Here is a 22,012-nt window from a genome sequence, read left to right as displayed (position 1 = left end):
ACACTCACGAAACTACAAGGATCTTAGCCAAGCCCAACGGGTGGTTCTTCGATTAAAATCGTTGAACAGTATTTTTAGCCTATACCAAGCGAGATATTCGAGAAACTTTCGGATTTTTACCAATTTTAAGAAACTATAAAGTCCTACTTTCGAGTAATGTATATACAGTAATCTCTTTTATTAATAACACCAAAAAAACAAACAAACAAAAGAGAGAGAATTTTGAAACGTAGGTTAGCTTGCGTTAGGATTTTCCGTGTATTGCTTTGTTGGATAAAACGATGAATGTCCTGATAGGGATAAGGAGGGGATAGATTTTCGAAAGAGGAGGAGAAGAAAGAAGACGGACGTCTCAATCGAGTCGCGGAACGTTCATGGTGGTCGACAATGCCGGGGCAATCGCGTATATATCCCTCATGAGTCGGTGTTCACGCCTGCTAATCACCCGGAGTTCAGAGCTCGTACAAGGGTGATTAATGAATCAAGACCGTCCCGGGTACCGCGGGACAAAGTTACGAGCGAACCTACCGCAGCCCTATATCAATCCTGATTTCCTGAGGCTGGTCTCACAAAGGAGCCCTTCTCTTCTTCTTCTTCTTCATCTTCTTCTTCTTCTTCTTCTCTACCTTTACCTCCTTTTCCTCCTCCTTTATTTTTTTTTCTCTTGGTCCATCATGGATTCCCCTAGTACAATACAAGTAGGAACGTTCAAGCATGCATCAAGAAGTTCCGGCAATTCGTTTCTTCAGCTAACATAAGAATCAAATTATATTAGCGATTCATCCGAAAATACGGGGTCGTCTTTGAATATTTTTTTGTATTCAATTAGAATACGAATAAAATTACTAATGTGTATTTATAAGTAGAATACAGTAGGACTCTCGTATAACGCGACGAAAATATTGCGACTGTCGTTCTTATACAATGAGTTGCATAATCAATGTGTGGGAATTTATTGCATTTCAAAATAATATTTTTCTTTTTTGTAAATTGAGGATCGCATCGTTGTCCTTCGTAGTTGGCAATATTTTCTCTTTCGTAATTTTTTTTTATTTTTTCTTTGATTTTTATCTTCGAACGTAATGTCATCGGGAACGCGTGCGCGCGCGGTTGATGTTTATATATATAGAATATTAATATTTATACTTAAATATAAATATTTAATTCCCGAAGATATCGTAGGTATAATTATCTCGAGAAAAAGAAAAAAAAAGAAAAAAGAAATCAAATCGTATCAGTCGAGACAAATGTTCGTACAACGAATAACATACGAACCGTGTTATACGAGAATCTACTGTAATTTAGAAGGATCAGATAAAGAAGAAGTTGTACGAATATATGGCGTCAGATTTTGTTCAATTAGAATTCTCTTGGTAGTACGAATATGCATTTAAAAGTATAGTAGATTACACGCGAAGTAGATTGGAAAAAAGTGAAAAAAAGAAAGAAAGGAATTTCGAAGATTTAATTCTCGGAATTTTCGTGATGGTTGGGGAGAATGTGGGGGGAGGAGGAAATACACGAACGAGAGGAAAGAAACGAAAATGCGTGGAACGATTTCTCACGCTCTCTCGGTAGTCAAGTTACGAGTTCGTTCCTTCTCTTTCTCTCGTTCTTTCTTCGCACGCACGCATACACGCCGGAACTTTGGAGAATAAGATAGAGTGCCGGCAGTTTCTCCGATTCACTTAAACGTGACGAACGCTGCGAGCCCCTAATTTACAGCTTTTATCCGGCATGGCACGCGTCTCGATGACCTCCGAACACGCGCTCCTTACGATCTTTTGAACACCCGCATAATACGTAATTCCTTTCGCTCTTTTTTTACTTTTTCTTTTTTTTAAACCTTTTTTTTCTTACATCTTTTTCGAGGTAATTACTCGAACGTTATCGCGATATGCTGAATAACGAGTCGGGGAACTTTAATTCTTTCTCCCCCTACCCGAAGAAGAAGAAGAAGAAGAAGAAGAAGAAGAAGAAGAGAGAACCCTTTTCCTTATTTTTTTGTTTTTGCTCTTTCTTTCTTTACTTTCGACGAAAAAAAGGAATAGATGGTAAGAAAGAAGCTAATTATGCGCCGTACGAAGGAAGATTTATCGCACAAGTATGTTTTCCATGTTGCGTGCGGTTCACCTACGTGTCTAACCCTCCTCTCTCGCCTTCTTTTTTAGCCCTCCTTCTCGAGAAAGCTCCCCCCGCCCCACTTCCCTTGGTACTACGCGTGGGCGTTCCCTGACGACTCAATATTACAACTGCAAAAACACACATGCTTGTGTATGGGAACGCGATAAGAGGGAAACGAAGAAGAAGAAGAAGAAGAAGAAGATGACGACGATGACGATGACTGTGATAGTCGTAGTGATGATGGTGGTGGTGGTGGTAATAGTAGTGGTTGCAGCATTACCAATAGTATCCATGACTCGTACCATCAGGGAAAGAAGGAAGATACAAGAGGGATAGGCTGAAGAAAAAGATAAAACTGCGTAAGAAAAGGGGAATAAGAAGGCTAACAGAACTGAAGAAATAAAGAAGGAGAGAAAGAGAACGTAGTGTGTAGTTGTTGAGTATGCGGAGGCTTTAGTGGGTACCTTAACCTCGGCAAAGTTACGAGGCGGTAAACTTTCCACGTCAAGATTCAGGAATACCAAGCCGAGCCGACAGGATAAACAATCTCTCCCACGCTGCGATAACCGATCGATGCTAATGAAGGGTTTTCTCGAGATAGATCGAGAGAGATAGACGATTTTATATTATACTATCAAGATTTTCACCATTTTCTATCGTTCATTATTTGATTAACAATTATTATGATTAATTTTTTTTTATATGTACCGAAATCATGAATATTAAGGACTCGATATATGAATTAGTTTCTAATAAGAATAATCAGTCGGTAATTTATAAATTGAGATGTGGTTAATTTTGTTGTATTTCTTTAGTGTGGTAAAAGAGATTTTTGTACGTCGAGAGCGGAGATTTGAATGCCTGGAAGGCAGATGTTCGGAATAAGGTAAAGTCGGTATTAGGTTTAGAAAATTAATAGAAACCAGAGATAAGAATAATACCATGGTAAAATGTGTACTTGTACAATAATTACGATAATTAAAATAATAATAATAATAATGATAATAATAGTAGTAATAAATATAACAGTAATTTAAAAATTAATAACGACGGTAGTAGAAGGATAAAACGTAAAATAAAACGTAATAGTATTGTATCTCGGTGTAATAAAAGAATTGTAAACTGTTGTAAAAAATTGGCATCCTTTATTTTTTTGACGTTTACCGGGTTCTCTATTGTTCCAGGTTTTGGTAGACAAAGTGCATAACTCTTACAAAGCCGAAGAAAAATAATCGTCTTTAAAAGGATAGAAGGAGAAAAATGAGTTCGACCCGTTGATCTCTCGGTGGTTACGCGACTGGAAATAAATCGCTTCGCGGCAAAGTAGAAAGGTATAAGCTTGTGCGAAACGGTGTTGCTGAATGCACCGAGGATGAATATAAAATTACTAATGATATCGATAGCGATGATGCATTTGTTGATGGTTGTTGTTGTTGTTGTTGTTATATACTTTCGTTTAATTCAATGGTTATTTATCGAACGATCTGTTCTACAACTCTTAAATTATTCTAAGGATAGCAAGAAGCACCCGTGTGCTCGAAGAAATTTGATAAATCAATCATGGAATGGATTTGCCGATTGTGAGAAAAAAAAAACCGTTTTGTTATCGAGACTCGAACAAAGGTAGACACCGTATTGAATTTAAAACGTTCTAACATAAGTCTAGATGATACATTGGAACAAGATATCTTTGATAATAGCGAATGAAGTATACATGTTAGACGTTTAGTTCTGATACCCTAGTTAGATATCGTTAGATCAAAAAAGAGAAACGGAGAAAGAAAGATTATAGAGAAAGACATACGCGTGAGGATCGTTGTGTTTACTCTCGAGCGTTTGTTAAGGGTCCGATTGAGCTGTCAGGTTGTAGATTACATTTGTCATAAGCCATAAGTGTCTTTCGACTTTTAATCTCCAATCACCTAAGTTCAATTAGAGAGGGAGAGAAAGAAAGAGATAAAGAGAACTATATCTCAATCTGGTGTTACATTCTATATTATGGTTCAGAAATAATCACATACGATCGTTGAAATGGAATTTAATTAAATCGAGATTATTTAGAATGCCTGGAGGTTGAATTTTGTAGAATAGAAGATTAATAGAAACTCGGTGTGTAAATCGATAAATAGAAATCGAGGAGTTACGCAAGAAAATTCTTTGGTTTAAAATAGCGAAGAGGAAATAAAAGGCCTATGCGCAATTGTAAGTATCTATTCTTAAAATCGATTTTCCGAGACGGGACGAGGGCAAAGTTCGAATAGCGTCGATCGTAGATCTCGATCGTTGTTGGACCGCATTGATCGTCATCGTGAATTGGCAGGACGCCTTCTTAGCGGCGTGTCTTAATCATCGTCGTCTTGGTCCCGTCGGCGCCTCGTGCTGCCCTATTGTTCGCGCTTCCGTCAACTGCTGCTAATTGCGAACTATAATTAATGATCGCGTGTCACGAACTCGATCTTCCATCTCTCTTATCGAACAATGTTACTTCAATGAATAATCGATTTCTAGAAAGAATAAAATAAGTAATTAAAGTCGAACGTATATTTCTTTTTTTTTTTCTTCTTTTTCTTTTTCTCTATTTTTACGTTTAAGAGTAGATAAAAAATATTCGGAAACTTTACCCTTTAGCCCCGCCCCTGTTTCATCTGGTATGTACGAGTAATATTTATACGAATACAATTGAACTTATGTTTGGGAGGATAATTAGTTACTTGTAATTCAAAGCACCCGTAAATCAAAGTGAATTCCTTTAATAGAAAATAAATCACTTCACAATTATGTATGTATTCATATAAAAATGATACAAAATATTAATTAAAAATTAATTAAATTATTCTGTATTATATTTACTAGTACTAATACGCTTGGCAGACGAATAAAATGTATTCGTACCGTTCGTATTTGTAAAGAATCGTACGTTTATACAAATAATAATTTTGTTCTCGTTTTCCGGGAAATGAGAGAAAACCTAGTTTACTCGCAATCCAAAGGTTTAAATGTCAGTATTTGTTTTTCCATTCTTTGTTCTCGTTTTGAACGTTTACGTCACGATGAGAAATTTATGTTGAAAACGATACGTGTATCGGAATCCTGGTGATGCTCGCATAAATCCGTGAAAACGTTTTTCGCCCACGATCCTTTCGATAGATTACGATGGATCGACCAATGGAATCTCCTAGATAGATCTTTCCGCCATCTTAGTGGCATCGCCATCGCTATCGTCATTGCCATCGCTCGCCATCATAGCAATCACTGTCACGAAATATGTAGAAAACGACGAAGTGTGCGAGAGAATGGGAGAAGAGAAAAATAAAAAAAAAAAGGATCGATGATGGGCGTTCCAGTTCCCATTGAACGGCAATTCCCCACCTCTCCGGCCCCATTTTTCACGATGCTTCCTTCCTTCCGCCTACGAAACACATTCTCGATTGTGATTCGTGATCGAACAGTGCAAAACACGATTCTTACTTATGGTTAGTCACTCTTCGAATACTTTTTCACATTGAAGTTTGTATATTCAAATATTTTCTACTGCATTCGTTTTTAAGGAAAATAAAAACTATGTGCGTGAACTTTATGTGAGAACAAAAGTGACAATTTGTATTATCATGTGGAAAAATAATCAATTGATCCGAATGTATAGTGAGTGTTCCTTAAAATCGTACACCGTTATGCTTAATAAATATTTCTTCGAAAACTATTGACATAGAAAGTAAATGAATACATAAGTATACATTAATTACATAATTGATGAGCCTTATTTAAAAATTTTGTTTGTAACAAATAAATTAAACAAATACGGAAATAATGTACAGGAAATGCCTATAAAAATGCTTAATATCAAAATCAGTTTAATATCCATTAAAATAAAAATAATGCATAAAGTAAATTTGTTTAAAAATGATATATATATATGAATATAATTGGAATATTAAACAATTTTTCTATCTGATATATATCATTAAATAAAAATTTTCAATTCAGACTCATCACTGGTCAGAAGCGTTAAAACAAATGTATTTTAAATTAAACAATCGAAAATATTAGTAAAATACATTGGAATGTTTGATTTACCTTAATAGATTGTTAATTAATCAAAGGAAATATTTATTGTAGTCCAAAAGCACAAAGAATAAGTTCGACACACCATCCTCTTCGAAATCAAACAATAAACTGACTAGTTTGTCCTCTATGAAAATACTTTTATTGAATGTTGTTCGTATGATTTTCCGAAGGTTACATATGTATAATATAAGTAATATTCGTAATAAATAGTATTTATTCTTATACTTTTTGTCTCAATCTTTCTATCTATCTTTTTCTTTCTCTCTTTTCATGTCGTTTCGTAAAATTTTTATCAATTTACCGTTTCCTATATAGTATCACTTGAAAAATCAATCTCGTTCGATAACTTCCGCGAATAGGACAAGACAGATTTTCAATCACATATTTCCTTTCAAACTTTCTATACGTCAATAAAATCTCAAAAAGGAGATCTAACCGATTCTAAGTTTCAATATACACGAAATCGCTTAGAACAACGAGGAGGAGATACAATGAATGATAATAATAACAAGAGAACGAAGTCGAAGGCGAGGATGAAAAAAAAGAAAAAATAATAGAAAAAAAGAAGAGAGATGATAAAAAAGAGAAAAATAAAAGTCGAGTCTCGTCTCGTTAGCGGTTCTCGTTAGCACGACGATAATTCTCTTGGGACAGAGTCGCGACGCTACAAAAGGAGCAGCCTCCGGGATAAGAAAATAAATAAACAACACGCGGCAATAGTATAGGCAAACGCCAAGATTTATTTAGAGTTAGTATTATTTCGTATTAAAAACAATGCTAGGATCTGGTTTTACATGAGCTACATGAATTTCTAAGTAGAATTAATCGAGATGATCATGAAAACAAATAAAGGATAGTGGAGAGGGTGGGAGTTAGGGGTGAGGGTGAAAGATAAGTATGCATGTATGTATGTATGAATATATATATGTATGAATGTATGAATGTATGTGTGTATATATGTATGTGGATGAGAGAAGAGAAAATATCGTTTTCACGGCTGGAGCCGTCGAGAGGTGGCAAATTACGTCGGACGATTTCACGGCGGCGATCTCTTAAATGTCGGTCGTCGGCTGACAGCCTAACGATCACGTGGCCGAATTGATGACTACCGTTACCTTAATCACAGATCGGCGATCCTGGCTAACAAGTTAAGGATCCGAGCACGTATAGTTACGCACCACGATACCTGGGACCATCGATCAGCACAACTTCCTCGAGGGTTCATTCTTTCTTTCAAGCTTCTGAAACACGCTTTGGATTTTGATCGAACGTTCGGAAGCTTCCGTGAAAAATGTCGAGAATTTTGTTAAGAAGAGTCTCCCTCCTCTTAAATACATTATTGACCGATCACCCTGTATATTCGCTGTTTGCACATGCAAACTACTCTCGAGTAATAATCATTCAAAGTATACAATTTAAATGCAAGTCGTTGTAATACATTGTAATATTATTTTGATCACGTTTGATAGTGATTTTAATTAAAATCTGATAGTAAAGATTTATCATTTTATTAATTTATATTAATTATTTATATAGTTATATAATAATTGTGCCGTTGGATTAACTTGGTTTGAAACAAGGGATATTCAAATTTTCGGCCGACTGATCTAATCTTTGAACTTTGGTCAATTTACATACTCGTGTTATATTTATTTTATGACTTTTGTATGAAGATGTTTTATCTTGCATTATGTTTTTTATTCTTTTATTTTTTTCTTTATTTCCTAGCGTACGATACGCCTAATTTCAGCTATGCGTATTATCCTTTGTATTAATTCTTAAACCTTCGAGCAGAGATTGATTATTCATAGATGTTATGATAAATGAAAAAGTGTATAATAATCGATGAATAATTTATTAAAAATTGAATATTTTTTCATTTCTATATGATCAAAAGGGAATCAATAATAATTTTTTGCTCGAGTATAATGAAATATTTTCGAATTGAAAAGTAAATAGTTGTATATTTGAAAATATACTTTCTGAGTTTGGAACGTGGATAGTGCAAGTAGTCGCCCATAGAATCGCGTATTACGCTTTCTCGATCGCGTTTGTCCGACGTGATCGGCGCAAACGAGGAGATGTTCCTGTCGACTCGAAGGCTTATCTTCGATCTGCCGAAGAAACGAACGAGGAAGGGGGTTAGGTAAGCAAGTAAGCAAGCAAGCAAGCAAGCAAGCAAGTGAGTGAGCGAACATACACCATCCTTCTGTCTCCTTTCTTCTCTTTCTCGCCGGCTGGAAAGAAGTTTTCGATCGCAAACAGGTTCATACGCGGTAACTCACCGGCCGGATATATTCCAAGTATAAAGAAGATACTTTCGCTACCGATATACTCGCGCTTTAATACTTCTCACCTTATTTTTACCAAGAGTATGCGCAAAAAAAGAAAAGAAAACAAGGAAAAGGAAACAAAGTATTATCGGAGAAAAAAGAAAGAATTCAAAATTTTAGAATAATAAAATTAGTGGATACGTAATTTCTCGTGATTTTTGTAACATACAAAAAGAATGTTTATAAATGTTATAAAAAAATATTTATGTTTCTGTGTAAGAATGTTTAAAATAATTTATATTTATATTAAAAATTTAATCGATTTCAATATTTTATCACGAATAATCGTTTGATCAGTTAATCTAGATCTTATTGTTAGACATCAAATTTGAATGCAGTTTACGTATTATGTTTGTAAAAGTACAATTTTTGATATTACAATTCTTTTATTATTATCAATATAGCTATCATAAAAACACACATCTTTCTTTTTACAATAACATATCAATAATGTATTAAAAATATTGAATTACCATAAGCCCGATTGAAATCATCAATTTTTAGTAAATATAATAAATCGAAATATATGGTATTATAAAAAGTAAATAAGAATATCTTTTTATACATATATTGACCAAATTTTTCTCGACTACATCGATTGATGTAAAACCTTTAAGAATAGATAGAATCAAAGTGTATAGGACAATTTCTCTTTTCTTAACTTACTAGCACTCGGTTGCATAACGAGGAGGACAACGAACAGGACGTTGGCGCATCAACAAGCAACCACCACAGCGTCCGACTACGAAAACGTTGACGTGTGGAAATCCATCAATCGAAATCCATCGGTCGAACGAGAGTGCTATCGATCGTATCGCACCCCGCGTTCTCTACTCAACGCGAAGCTCTCGTCTAAAGTATCGAGATTCTTGTCTTCTATTCTTGCCGGCCTACAACGAAGCAGGGGATCGTCTGTAGGTATCCTTTTTTCACCTTCATAGAATAGCTCATCGAGATACATCACGCAAGTATCGATTTTCCCACGCAGTTACAATATATTTTTTTGTTTTTTTCTTTCTTTCTTTCTTTCTTTATGCGTTCATATATATGTATATTTATATGTTACGTATATAAATAATTTACTCGTAGATGCATATGTATATAAATATAGAAAAATTTGTTGTTTAAACGAATTTTTCTCGATAATAAATATGAATATATTTTTAGTCAAAAACATTTCAGATAACAAAATAAGAAAAAAAGAATTGCCTCGTTATTATTGTAATGAGGAAATTTAATTCTAAAGAGGTCAAAGGTAAGACGTATGAAAGGCTATAATAAATTTATATTCGTATATTTAACACGTTTTATACCGCGTCCGTTACGTACACCCTACTTTGAACTTTCTGTTCGCGCCATTAAAAATTTTCATTATTTATATACGTGGAACGTATGGGAGCCATAAAGCTTAAATAACCCTACTACTTATAAAAAGAAAACCGTTGAATAAAAATGGATCGCAAATCGATCGTTGAACCGATTAATAGAAATGACCAAATTCAATAGACTAAACCGTGAACTAACTAACTCTGATTGGTATTTCGCATCCCGATACACGGTCTTTTATCCTAATTCACACATACAAACAAGACGTAAACGTACGCAACAAACACGCATAACTAGATTTAATTCGATCGCATTCTTTCTTAATGATCAACGAACTTAAAGAGGAAAAATATCGCCATTCTTAGAACCTTGTTCGCTAACGATATTATTCTGTTTACATAAAACGTTAGATTGCCGTAATAGGTAATAATGACCATATTACATCTCGTACAATTATTTGTCGACATTCGTGGGATTAATAAAAGAAAAGGAAGAAGAAGAAGAAGAAGAATAAATAAGAAAAGAAGACACGAACGGGGGGGAGTAGTTATCTTTTCTTCTCCTCGGAAATATTTTATTATGTTTTATTTCTTGTTTTCGGTCTTTCATCGATAGAGCGAATTCAGAATGTCGAGAAGAAGGGGCGGGCGGGGGGAGGGGGGCCCGGCCCGCCTCACCGCGAAAGTATTGGAACGCGAGAGAAAACTATTCGTTCGAGGGCAGAGAATATGAAGTCATGGATTTATTCCGTCGGTTCGGTTACTTTTTCGTCCCATCGACGAATCGAATCCCTCTTATTCCGCTCGTGTATCTGTGCGAAAAAGACTGAAAGAGAGAAGAGAAAGAGTGAGAGAGAGAGGGGGAGAAAGAGGGAAAGAGAGAAAGAGAAAAAGAGAGAACGAGAGGAAACGTGATCGAAGGTTTCGTCGGACTACTGAGGCAGGAACCACCGATATTAACCCATTAACGTTTATAAATCGTCGCCGATTGGGGCGTGAGTAGCGTGCAGAGCGCGTTTCGCGTCTTGCATTTCCAATGTCAAATATCACGTGGTTTGGAAAAAAAAAGAGAGAGAAAGAGAGAGAGAGAGAGAGAGAGGAGAGACAGAAGAAGGTCGAGGAGGGAAAGAATGAGAATGAGAATGAGAATGAGAAACAGAGAAAGATAGTGGAGAGAAAAATAGCATGTCACGTATGAGCCGAACGCTGCGGAAATGCCTGCTCGTGACACGTCGAATCACGTGCCACGATACCGTGCCTCGAGACGATGACGATTATTTCCCTTTCGCCTTCTTATTATACTTAGGCGCAACGCCTCCGATAGATTTTTCAAATTACAAGCTACCGCGCTCGGCGACGAAAAATCGGCGCACACGATTACTGTTATTTTCCACTGATGCACCTGTCTCTGCGTGTTTCTCTCCGTATCCTTTTTCTTTCCTTCTTTCTTTTTTTTACTCTCTCTTTCTTTCTCTCTCTTTCTGTTTCTTTTAAGAACAGTCTTACCGTCTCGTGTTTCACGAGATTTTCCTATTTATTCGTTTATAGAATAATCGCATTGACGTTAGAGGAGAGAGACTAATTTCTTTATTCCGTGGCACGAGCTTTGACACGAAAGTGTCAAAGAAATTGATTGGTTATTCAAGATATATTATACGTATATAAGTATATATATTTAAATATATGTATTATAAATACTTACTTTTCTCTACGTAACAGAATACAATTATCGCTAATTCCTATGTGTGTATAAAGAAAATTGGCGATCAGTCGCAGTAATTGATGCGTTCTTAGATAATATACATACATCCAACCTTTTCGGACGAAATGAATTATCACTGACAATTATTACCGAGCGAAATATACGATGTAAAGGGTCAGCACGGGTGAGACTCGTGACAGCCAACAATTATTTCTAATGCGAAAGTGCTCTCTCTCTCTCTTTCTTTATCCCTTTCTCTGTTTCTCTTTCTCTTTCTAAACAACAGCATAGACGTGAAAAGAAGACAAAACTAACGGAAAGATTGAAATAACATCATCATCGTTCTACTAACCATAAGTAATTTTTTCAATCAAGAACTGTTTGCTAAAATATAGTGATTTACTTGAATGGATTTCAAAGTTTTGAACTCAACATAAAAACAATTTTTTTTCTGGTCTAAGTATTTTTCATGGGCGGAGAGATGGAGGAATAAGTTTTTTGTTGAGGTTCAAAACTTTTCAACCCACCCTAGTACTTTGCAACGAAAAAAAGATTCACGTTTCTCAACGTAATAATAATAATAATAATAATAATAATAATAATAATAATAATAATGAAGAAAATTCAAGAATGAAAAGACTCGACGACAGAAGCTTTCTTGAACTTACGACAATTATTTATTAACAGCATCCGCCTAGATTAATTAATTAGTGTATTCGACGAGCGACAGGGAGTCGATAGCCAAGTTCAGACACGCTTCTTGGTTCTAAGGATAAGAGAGAAGACGTTATTAATTGCTCGTAGACATTTACTAATCGCATTTTCGTTCGCACTGAAAAACGATACTTCTCTAAACTCGCTTAGAATTAAAGCGATTTATACATACGAGTGAGGAGTATAAATGCTAAGCTATTTGTTATCGGGACCAATCACTAATCATTTCATTCGTACCAAAGATTGCGAAATATAATTTTCTAAATTAATACAATTTAAAGTACTATTAAAAAATTATAGTAAAAATATGATAAATAAATCTTGACTTTTTTTAAGAATTAAAATGATTTATGCATACGATCGAGAAGTAAATATAAATGCAAAACTATCTGTTATTGGTAACAATCATTAATCGTTTTATCGTACCAAAGATTATAAAATAAAATTTAATAAATGTAAAATTATTGATAAAAAATCGATAAGTGGACTGGCTAGATCCGAAATTCTGAAGATGTTCTGTCTTAAATATAAATATGAATACAATTTAAAAAGGCAAATAAAATATGATAAAAATGCTAGGAAGATCTTTTATCAAAACAAATGTGAGTTTAATCGAAAACAAATTGTTCCTAAAGTTACGATCAAAACTTTTCAAACCAGCGCGATGTATAATATTATAAAAAAAATTAACTATACAAAAAGAAATAAAAAAGAAAAAGAAAAAGAAAAAGAAAAAGAAAAAGAAAAAGAAGGAAAAGAAGAAGAAGAAGAAGGAAGATAAAAATGGACAAGGGACCAAGGAAGTAGTAGAAATGATCGTACCCTTTCGTTTTCGAAGGGCGTTCGAGATAACGCCAAACGAACGCGAAATTACAAAGAAATAAGGAACGAGTAGAAAATGCGTACGTAATCGTCGAAAGGCGACGCTTTCGTACGTATACTCGTATATCTCTTGTTCTCTGATGTTACCGATCTTCTACTTCTTCTTCTTCTTTTCCTCCTGTAACGAGTAAAGGCTGTGCCGCTTGTAACGCCGCTCTTAAAGATAATGAGCGTCGTGATTGATCGTAAAGGTAATTACCATCGAAGCTCGGACCGGCTCGCGTTCTCCAAGTGCTTCCTTTCGAAGGCCACAACGGAAGGAAAAAGGAGCCCAACTGAGAGGTGGTATCGGTCTTACGATTTTCGAAAGCAAGCCGAGACTCTTTCCATATCATTTTTGACGATAAAAACGAACGGTCGTAGGGTACTATGTGTCTGTCTGCCTTGCCTTACATTGCTGATGGTGTACCTTATTTTTCTGGCTAACCGATAACAAGTGTATTTGCGATCATATTCTTTTTTCCCTCTCGTGTTATTGCATCTTAAATATCCCTATGAATATTATAACGAACAATATTATATTATATTGACGCGTTAATTTCAACTTCCTTGATTACAATTATTAGTAGATTTGAGGTGTAGTTATATATTGCTTTTTAATTGAAAGATATGAAGTAAGAAATACTGTGTAAAGTAAGAAGAAAATCGTTTAATTAGACGTAGTGAAAATTGTAATAAATTTCGTAAATCGTTGGCTCGATTTCATTTGTTCTCATTTCAATATCTTTGTGAAGAGACAAATATCGTATATAATAAGAAGAAATAATTTAATTAATAGAAGGGAAAATTTTGTGGAATAAATGTCATAGGTCGTTGGTTCGACTAAATTTGTTCGTAACATCGAGGCGGTCATATCGATTAATTCCTCTCTGGAGATGTGTTGATAATTTTTTTATTTGCCCGATAAGATGGGAAGAATGATAAATAAAATAAATGATGATTTTCTTAAACGGGAACTAAAATCGAGTAAGTTATTTTAATGCATACCTTGCGATCCACGAGAACGCAGAGTTCAAGTTTCCACTCGGTAACATCGTCCAGAAGCGATTACGCGTTCGTAAGTGGCGATAATGGGTAAGTGGAGTCGGTAGAAACAGGAAGGGTAACACGAAGATAATCGTTTCGATGGCTATCCGGGGGATTATTAGACGCCGATGGAGAAAAAAAAAGAAAGGGGGCGGGTTTCTTTTATTTTTTATTTTTTCTTTTCTTCAGAATTCCAAGCAGTTCGCTCGAGGGACACCGTTTAACCGGACGTGATAGATTATTAAATAGGAGTATACGAAAGGGGAGGGGAGAGGGGGAGGGAACAACGCGAAATAGCTTAGCAGTATCTGGATCAGGGATCGTAAGATCGATGAGATCGAGATCGTGATCAAAGGATCGAGAGAGATCGAGAAAGATCGAGAAAGAAAAAGGCAGACAACTAATCGGAATTAATTTCCATCGTCGTCTCGGACTCGTAAGTCGCTAATTCACTTTTTAACCGCGCGACCGCACGAACGAATCGTTAGAAAAACGTTTGCGAACCCGGAGGCCGTTTCGTTCCTCAGCTCGGCACGATTGACTACGGACAGCTACGAGAGCTACGATCCTCGAAAAATAAAGTGGCTATTAAATTGAACTCGAGTGAGATCGATCGATCGGATCGATGAATTTTCTGATAAAATATTATTATCGACTATAAATGTCTTTTATACTAACCCGGTAGCACACACGGAGAAAGAGAGAAAGCCAGAAAGGGTGGAACTTTGAAAAAGTTGGTGAAACGAGTCGCCAAGTATAACGTAGGTGATTTCAGAAGAATTCATGGCTGCTTGATTACGAGTAATAAAGCAAACGTTAGGACAAGATTTATGAGACTCTTTGGACACCTATAGTTCCTGATCCAACAGCAACAGCACCAACCAGTATAAGGCCCTCATCTTTAACATACGAAGGAGTTGTTGCTGCTGCGTTTACCGACGTGCACGAATCGATCGAGAACGTGAACAAGAATTCGTTCTTAACGAGAAAACTCGATGGTTTCTCGGAAATCGGTATCATCCGTTAGGGAGACGCGTGAGTTATAAATTGGATCCGCGCTAACGAATTCGCGTGACAAATATTATTAGAACACGAAAAGATTTCTCGCGTGGAATATCGAGTGGTTCGTTTCGATGCTGGTTGGATGATTATTATTCGAAGATGCCTAGTATCGTTGCGATATTCACGACACATCGTATCTTACGGAATCCTCTCTTCCTCTCTCTCTCTCTCTCTCTCTTTTCCTTTCTGTCTCTCTTATTTAATGGGATAACTCGTTAGTAATGAGAAGATCAATAAATTATTTCAATAGCAGAGCAAGCTGCTAAATTTCGGCGATTATCGATACCGAGTATGAAGATTCTAATTAACGAGGAAATTTTCGTAACGAGTTCCGTTGTCCCGTCTGGCAAGGAGATAAAATTCCTCAGTCGTTCGTACACGTCGCGTTAACGTTACCATGGAAATCAGGGTAATATAGTACAAGCGTATAGACACCATCGAATACTTTCATGAAATATGGCTCATATTTTAAGCAAAAAGATAGCAATTTCGAAGCGATATCGTTCGGTAGCACGAAGGGCCCACTTCGATCCTTCTTTCTCGGCAGAAAACGAGTTCGGGACCTTGGGTGGTCTTTTCGAGCAAGGTCGAGGGCGAGTTTTCTATCTCTTTCTCTCTCTTTTACTTTTAAGAACAAAGAATAGTTTTTAGTGGAAATCCTTATCTCATTACCGACCATTATATGTTATATCCTCACCATAAAAATCTCTCATTCAGTCGGTCGTTTTATTTGCGTCATTTACGTCAACGTAGGAGTTACTTATCTTTTTATAGTGTTGAATGTGGTTTAAGAATTGGTCTACTAATGTAAGGTTCGTAAAAAAAAAAGAAAAAAAAAAGAAATAAAAACCCAAGGCGTGAATTGGATTATCGGAGATAAGGCGAAACGAAATGATTTTGCGGGAGGGAGCACCAAGTTGCCGGCAGGTAGAGATCTTTGCAAAACTCGAAGAGCCTGGAACGTCCTCTGGCACTTTCCTGGTCAACAGGAGAGTGCCGCTTGTGTTGCGCAACACTGGCGCCAGCCCGTAATGCCGCGGGGCTCCAGGGCCTCAGGAATGACTCACCGAGAGACGAACGACGCGCACAGCCGAGAGAAATGCCCGGTCACCCTACCCCGTCCTTCCCATCTCTGACCCCCTCACCACTTCTCGCCGATCCCCACCACTCGTTCTCTCTCTTTCTAACTACGCGCGAGAGGATCTCTCTTCGACGTTGTCACGTTTTTTTTTCTTTTCTTTTATTTTATTTTATTTTTTTCTGTTGCGTGTGTTTTGAGAAAACGATTCGCGACGGTTCAACGCGACGGTTGACCTATTTTTATCACTTTTACCGAATAATGGTTGTTGTTAATTTAATTTACATTTGTAATAAACTAAATTAGAAATAATGAGAGTAGAGAATTTATAAATAAGTTGATAAGCTCGTAAAAATGAGATTGGTTGTTTAATGCTTGGGAACATTGATCACGAGTTGTGGATAAGACTTTAACGCAATTAACTGTTCGTTTTATGAAGTTTTCAGGACACTTCGAGTACTAACTACTTTGGGGAAAGTTTGAGATTCGGCCTTCAAAGATTCTTGACCTGAGACACTCGTGTTCGTTGAATATTTTTCACCGGCTATATCGCGTGCGTTGCGTCATCTTGATTCTTTTCACAGTTTCGTTTGGTCTCTACCAAAGATCTAGATAGAGAGAGAAAGAGAGAGAGAGAAGAGAAAGAGTCATTATACGTTTTGTCTCCTTTAGTGATTTAGTCGAGAATTTATAAATCGAAAAAAAAAAAGAAAAGACAAAAAAGATGTATCGAGTAACGCCAGTGAACGTGGGTAATATTAATCACTGTGATTTTTTCTCACAAAAGGGCATATCATTACGACGATGAGAAGAAGAAAAAGAAGAAGAAGAAGAACACGCTCGTCCAAGTTTCTCTGTTGGTCGGACACGCACGTCGACAATAGCGTACCATCCGTTACTATCAATCATCCTTCGCAGCAGACATACCATTGTCGTGCATGACTAATTGCCAGTGTGACCGAGGACCACGCTTGCCAATTATAATTAAACGTAGCCTCGAGAACGAGAGATAAAGAAAGGTAGAAAATACTATTTAAGGATTATTTCGATACTATCGCGTCGAATTTTTACCAAGAGACATATCACCAACCACCCAAGTGAAACTTAAATTTACAAGAGTACGAATTAATCTCCACGTAGTAAGAAGAAATTTGTTACGGAATAGAAGATTTTACGTGGACTGTCACGTAGTTGTCTTTTTCAGAGAAAGAGAACTCGCACGTAGAAATGTACGATGGATGGATGTTACGTGACAAGCGGTAGGAGGAAGTCTAGGAAGGTCAAACGTAATATCCTAGGTGTGTACGTCATTCGAGAGGAAGATAGCAACTGAAATGATCCTGGAGTCTTCCTGCAACCCTTTTTTGCGCATTCACAATCGACGATAATGACAGAATTTTCTTCCAAAAAAAAAAGTCATAAAAAATGTATCTAAAATAACAGTAAATCAGTAAAACAATTTTACGATCGTGTTCAATCATGAAATTTAAATAATAACGAACGAACGAGATATGTAATCGTAAGCGAATAAAGTTTGCACGAAACGTCGAAGAAAAATATTCGCAGGTAGCGTTAACATTTTGGAAAATTTCAAAAATCGTTCTCCGCGTCCGCGTTCTGATGTGAGATCAGATCGAAGAAAACGGCCGAATTGTCGGCGTATGCGCCAAACAAAAACCAACAAACGAGTTAGCCCGGGTCTCTTGCGACCTCCCGTACTTCTTCAACGATCCTTGGTCTCTCCCTCTCTCTTTCTCTTTCTCTTTCAACGTTATTCCGCAACAAGTAGAGTCGGTTCGCAGTTCTTCGGGGCGAGTTTTCGATGCGAGAGTTGGAAGAGAGAAAGAGGCAACGACGTAACAACGACAACGACGAAAACAACGACGCGAAAAAGCTATTCGTAAGCGATTCTCGTACGTACCGTTCATCGCCGGCGGCCAAATCGTCCCGAAAATACGTTCTCTACCAACACGATCGATATATAAACTTGTTCCATCCGACCTTCTGCTGGCAAGTCTTCCGGGCTTCCACGCAAAGAGAGAAAGATAGAAAAAGAAAGAGAGAGAGAGAGAGAAAAAGAAAGAACCGATAAGGATCTGCCCGGTGGCCAATGTCCGCGGAATGTGGCAGTCCAGCTCAACAACGATCGTACGTCACGCGCATCCCGCGACAAAACAAAACCGCATTGATATTCGGACTTCTTTGCTCCTTTTCTCTCTGTCAGTATCTGTTTCTGTCTCTGTCCTCTGTCTCTTTCGCTTTGGCTTTCTCGGTTCTTCGACAGAGAGACACCATACCGTCGGTAGTTAGTTCCCCGAAGGAGGTCGACGCGATAGAAATTAATTGCAAGCGTGAGCGTAATACCTTCAGTGGGACAGGCCGTTATGAGTCTGCGTGATGGGACATTGAGGGGACACACTGTTGGATGTCAAACGTTTATCGAGGGATAGCTATGTTTTTGTTCCTCTACATTGTAGAAACCAACGACTATAATAAAATGGTTGTAAGCGTGGACGCGCATTAACCTTTTCTTTTTTTGAAAAAATAAAGAAAAGAAAAAAAAAAGGGGAAAAAAATGAATCAGAATTTTAAGAGAATATGCAGGAAAATTCGCGTCCAAGAATCCGATAAGAACGAACCATGGGAGAGATACGGATAGAAGATCAGTAAAGTATCTCGGATCGGAAAGGTTCTAGGACGAGAGTTGGCCTAAGGCAGTGCCATAACGAACGTCAGATAAAACATGAGGACTCGCTTGAAACACGATACTCTAACTCCATGCTCGCGCGTATATCGGAGACTGACAAGGGCCGTCGTCGTTGTCCTCTCTCGAGTTTAGGAATCGATTTGCAAGTGAAACTCGATAGAACGAGGCCCTGTGTGTTGTTGTAGAACGTACAGCGCCGATCCTTCGTCGTTATGCGAACGCGCGTCTTCCTTTTCTCCTCTATCGAGAAAAAGACATCCCTACCTATCCTGCAGTAACCCTTTTGTATCTCTTTCTATCTACCTTTCTCTATCTCTTTACCCCCGTCTGAATTTACGATCCGGGAGAGCAAGCCGAGGATCGCCGACCGATACCCGTCGAGATCTCATCTAACGGGTGTCGCCAAGCGAAGGTGACTTACGAACTGACGCGCCGACCGACAAGGGACCCCGCTACTGTCTTCCTCCTCCTCTTCCTCTTCCTCAACCTCCACCTCCACCTTCTTTTCCTCTTTCTCCCCCTCGAGCACGATCCTGCAGGCTCCTGAGTAACGATCTTGCGCGAGGCCGCAAAAAGAGCGAGTCGCATGAAAAGAATAAATTGCGTTAACCGATAGGACTCCGAAGAAGTCCAAAGACGACTACGACGACAAACGGGATATTTTGCGGCTTGAATTATTTTATTGCGAGTATCCTTCCAATGAATATAGCAAAGAAATTGACTTTGTTAATAATACATCTTTCTCTCTCTCTCTTTTTTTCATTTTCTTTAAATATAAACTACAATAGACTCCCGTATAACGCGTCAAAGACATTATTGCAACTATTGTTTTCATATAATCTGTTCATAATCAGACGTGGGCATTTGTTTCATTTAAAAATTAAATTTGCTTTAATTGATCATTGCGTTGGTGACAATTTTTTCTTATATTTTTCTTTTCAAACACTACGTTATGAAGAATAGTTGGTGGAAATGATAAATTTTCTCAATATCTATATCTAATAGAAATGTTCTCCTAAAGTTATTGTAAGTAATTTCGAAATGAAAAGAAAAAAAATATCAAATGCTATTAGAGAAGAAAAATGATCATACAACGCGTAACATATGAACCCCGTTTTATACGGGAGTCTACCGTACATACTTGATTTACGATCGTACGCGATTCGCAAGAAAAAGGACAACGACTAAAGCTTTTTCATTTGTTTGTATAGAAAAGTTCGATGCTGAAGCGGAAGAAAAATAGGGAAAGTTAGGCGTGAAAAGTAACGAGATGAGGTTTCCTCAACTCCAGGGAGACCCGGTTGAGAATAAGCGAGGCCAAAGAGCCACCTTGGGTATTGGTACGAGGACGGGGAACGAGTCATCGAGGTAGTCCGGACGATTCCTGGTAGTCCCGGCTAAAACGTGCTTCGAGAGACAACTAACCGGCAGTGCTATGCCGTCTGGACCAGCTTCTCTTCGATAACGCTTTGTGCCAAGTCTTTCTTTCTCTTACTCTTTATATTTCTCTCTTTCTTTCTTTCGCTCTCACTCGTTTGACTCCTTCCCTCCCGATACCGCTCGGAGCAGACCGGCAGGCTACTCTTCCGAGCTCGCTGTCAGAAAAAGATGATCCTCCGTTGCACGTGCAGATAGCAAATCACGGTATCGTCGTTGTCGTTGTCGTCGTCGTCATCGTCGTCGTCGTATGTTGGTACGTTCGCATCGCAACGTTATACACAACAACTGAGAAACGCGTATTCTACTATTCTCTTGATGGTACTACCAGTTTGGACAGAGTCAGAGTGGGCCCTCCCGAAAACGATCGGCTCTTGTCGTGTTAGCGATCAGTAAACGATGTTCGCCATTTAAAGAAGCAAGCACGATGACGAGCTCCTGTTAATCTCTGATTTATGAAGCGCTTCTAAACGGGGATTCTTGTTTAACCGAGTACCCCCCGTTATGAGAGAAGAGGCACCCATTGTAAAAAACAAACGGGAGAGTACATAAATACTAGTGTTATTCGAGATATTAGATTGATAAAGGAATAAATGTTTTGAAGTAAGTTCGCGTCCTATAGCGAGTCGAAGAATTCGAAGAACTTTTAGTAGATGGTTGGACGGGATAATAAGGATAACGTCTCGTTCCCTCGACTTCTCTATTCGCACCTTTGTTCCTCCGGGTTGCGGAAAGTCGAGAATCCTTAGATCGGTGTTTTATCTTTCTCCCTTTCTCTCTCTCTTTCTCTCCACTTGGTACCGAATGACGCGTACCACCTGTAAGATTCTTTGCGCGGAGGAGAAGGTTCTCTAGGCCTAGCCACAATTATCATCCATTTACCGGCCATCAAGCAGTTAGGAACGATTACGGCTATCATAGCAGGTTTCGTCAGCGACGGAAGAGCAAACGAGGGTGACAGACAGCGTCCTCCGCGCGGATAATAGCGTCTTTCTCCGCGAAGGCCATCAAACGATTAGCGGATCCACCTGTCATCGTAGATTCTTACCGCTCCCAAGTAAAACGGACCTATTATCATCGCATCAAGAGGCCCCCTAATGCCGCGTATCCGCTTTACCGACCGATTCTCTTCTCTTTCTCTCTCTCTCTCTCTCTTTCGTTACTTCTCTAAACCGATTTCCCTCCGCAAAATTATCGAATCTTACGAAACGTAGGCACGATCTACCTTGCGTCTATCTATGCTGACGAAATGTCAGACTAACGGGCCATACTCTCGACCCATTTGAAGACCTATCCCGGACGTATCGTTTCTCTTACCGAGCAATTAGCGTTAGTTAGATCAATCTTATATATTTCGAGTACGTCGATTACTCTAACTTACATTTTGAACGTCTCACGTTCTCCTTATAACAGAATCGTCCCGTAGAAAGTCTCAACAACGCTCGACAACAACGTAAGACGGTAGTAGTCCCTACGCTCACGAGAATGTCGTTAGTTTTGACAAGACGTTGTACGCACGACGACGTTCTCCTGCTGCATTCTCTACGACTCGATGAG

The 22,012-nt window shown here is 37.9% G+C and overlaps 1 protein-coding gene across 2 annotated transcripts in view; it reads right to left on the bottom strand.

The window, feature by feature from the left end:
- Window positions 1-22,012, bottom strand: part of LOC122515992 (myocardin-related transcription factor A-like) — a 174,081-nt gene that overhangs the window by 68,118 nt on the left and 83,951 nt on the right. The gene's annotated exons all lie outside the window — the stretch shown is intronic.

The sequence above is a fragment of the Polistes fuscatus genome, unplaced genomic scaffold (assembly GCF_010416935.1).
Source record: "Polistes fuscatus isolate 324 unplaced genomic scaffold, CU_Pfus_HIC Scaffold1, whole genome shotgun sequence".
NCBI lineage: Eukaryota > Metazoa > Arthropoda > Insecta > Hymenoptera > Vespidae > Polistes > Polistes fuscatus.
Note: the sequence above shows the minus strand (reverse complement) of the source record. Positions and strands in the feature narration are given on the sequence as shown.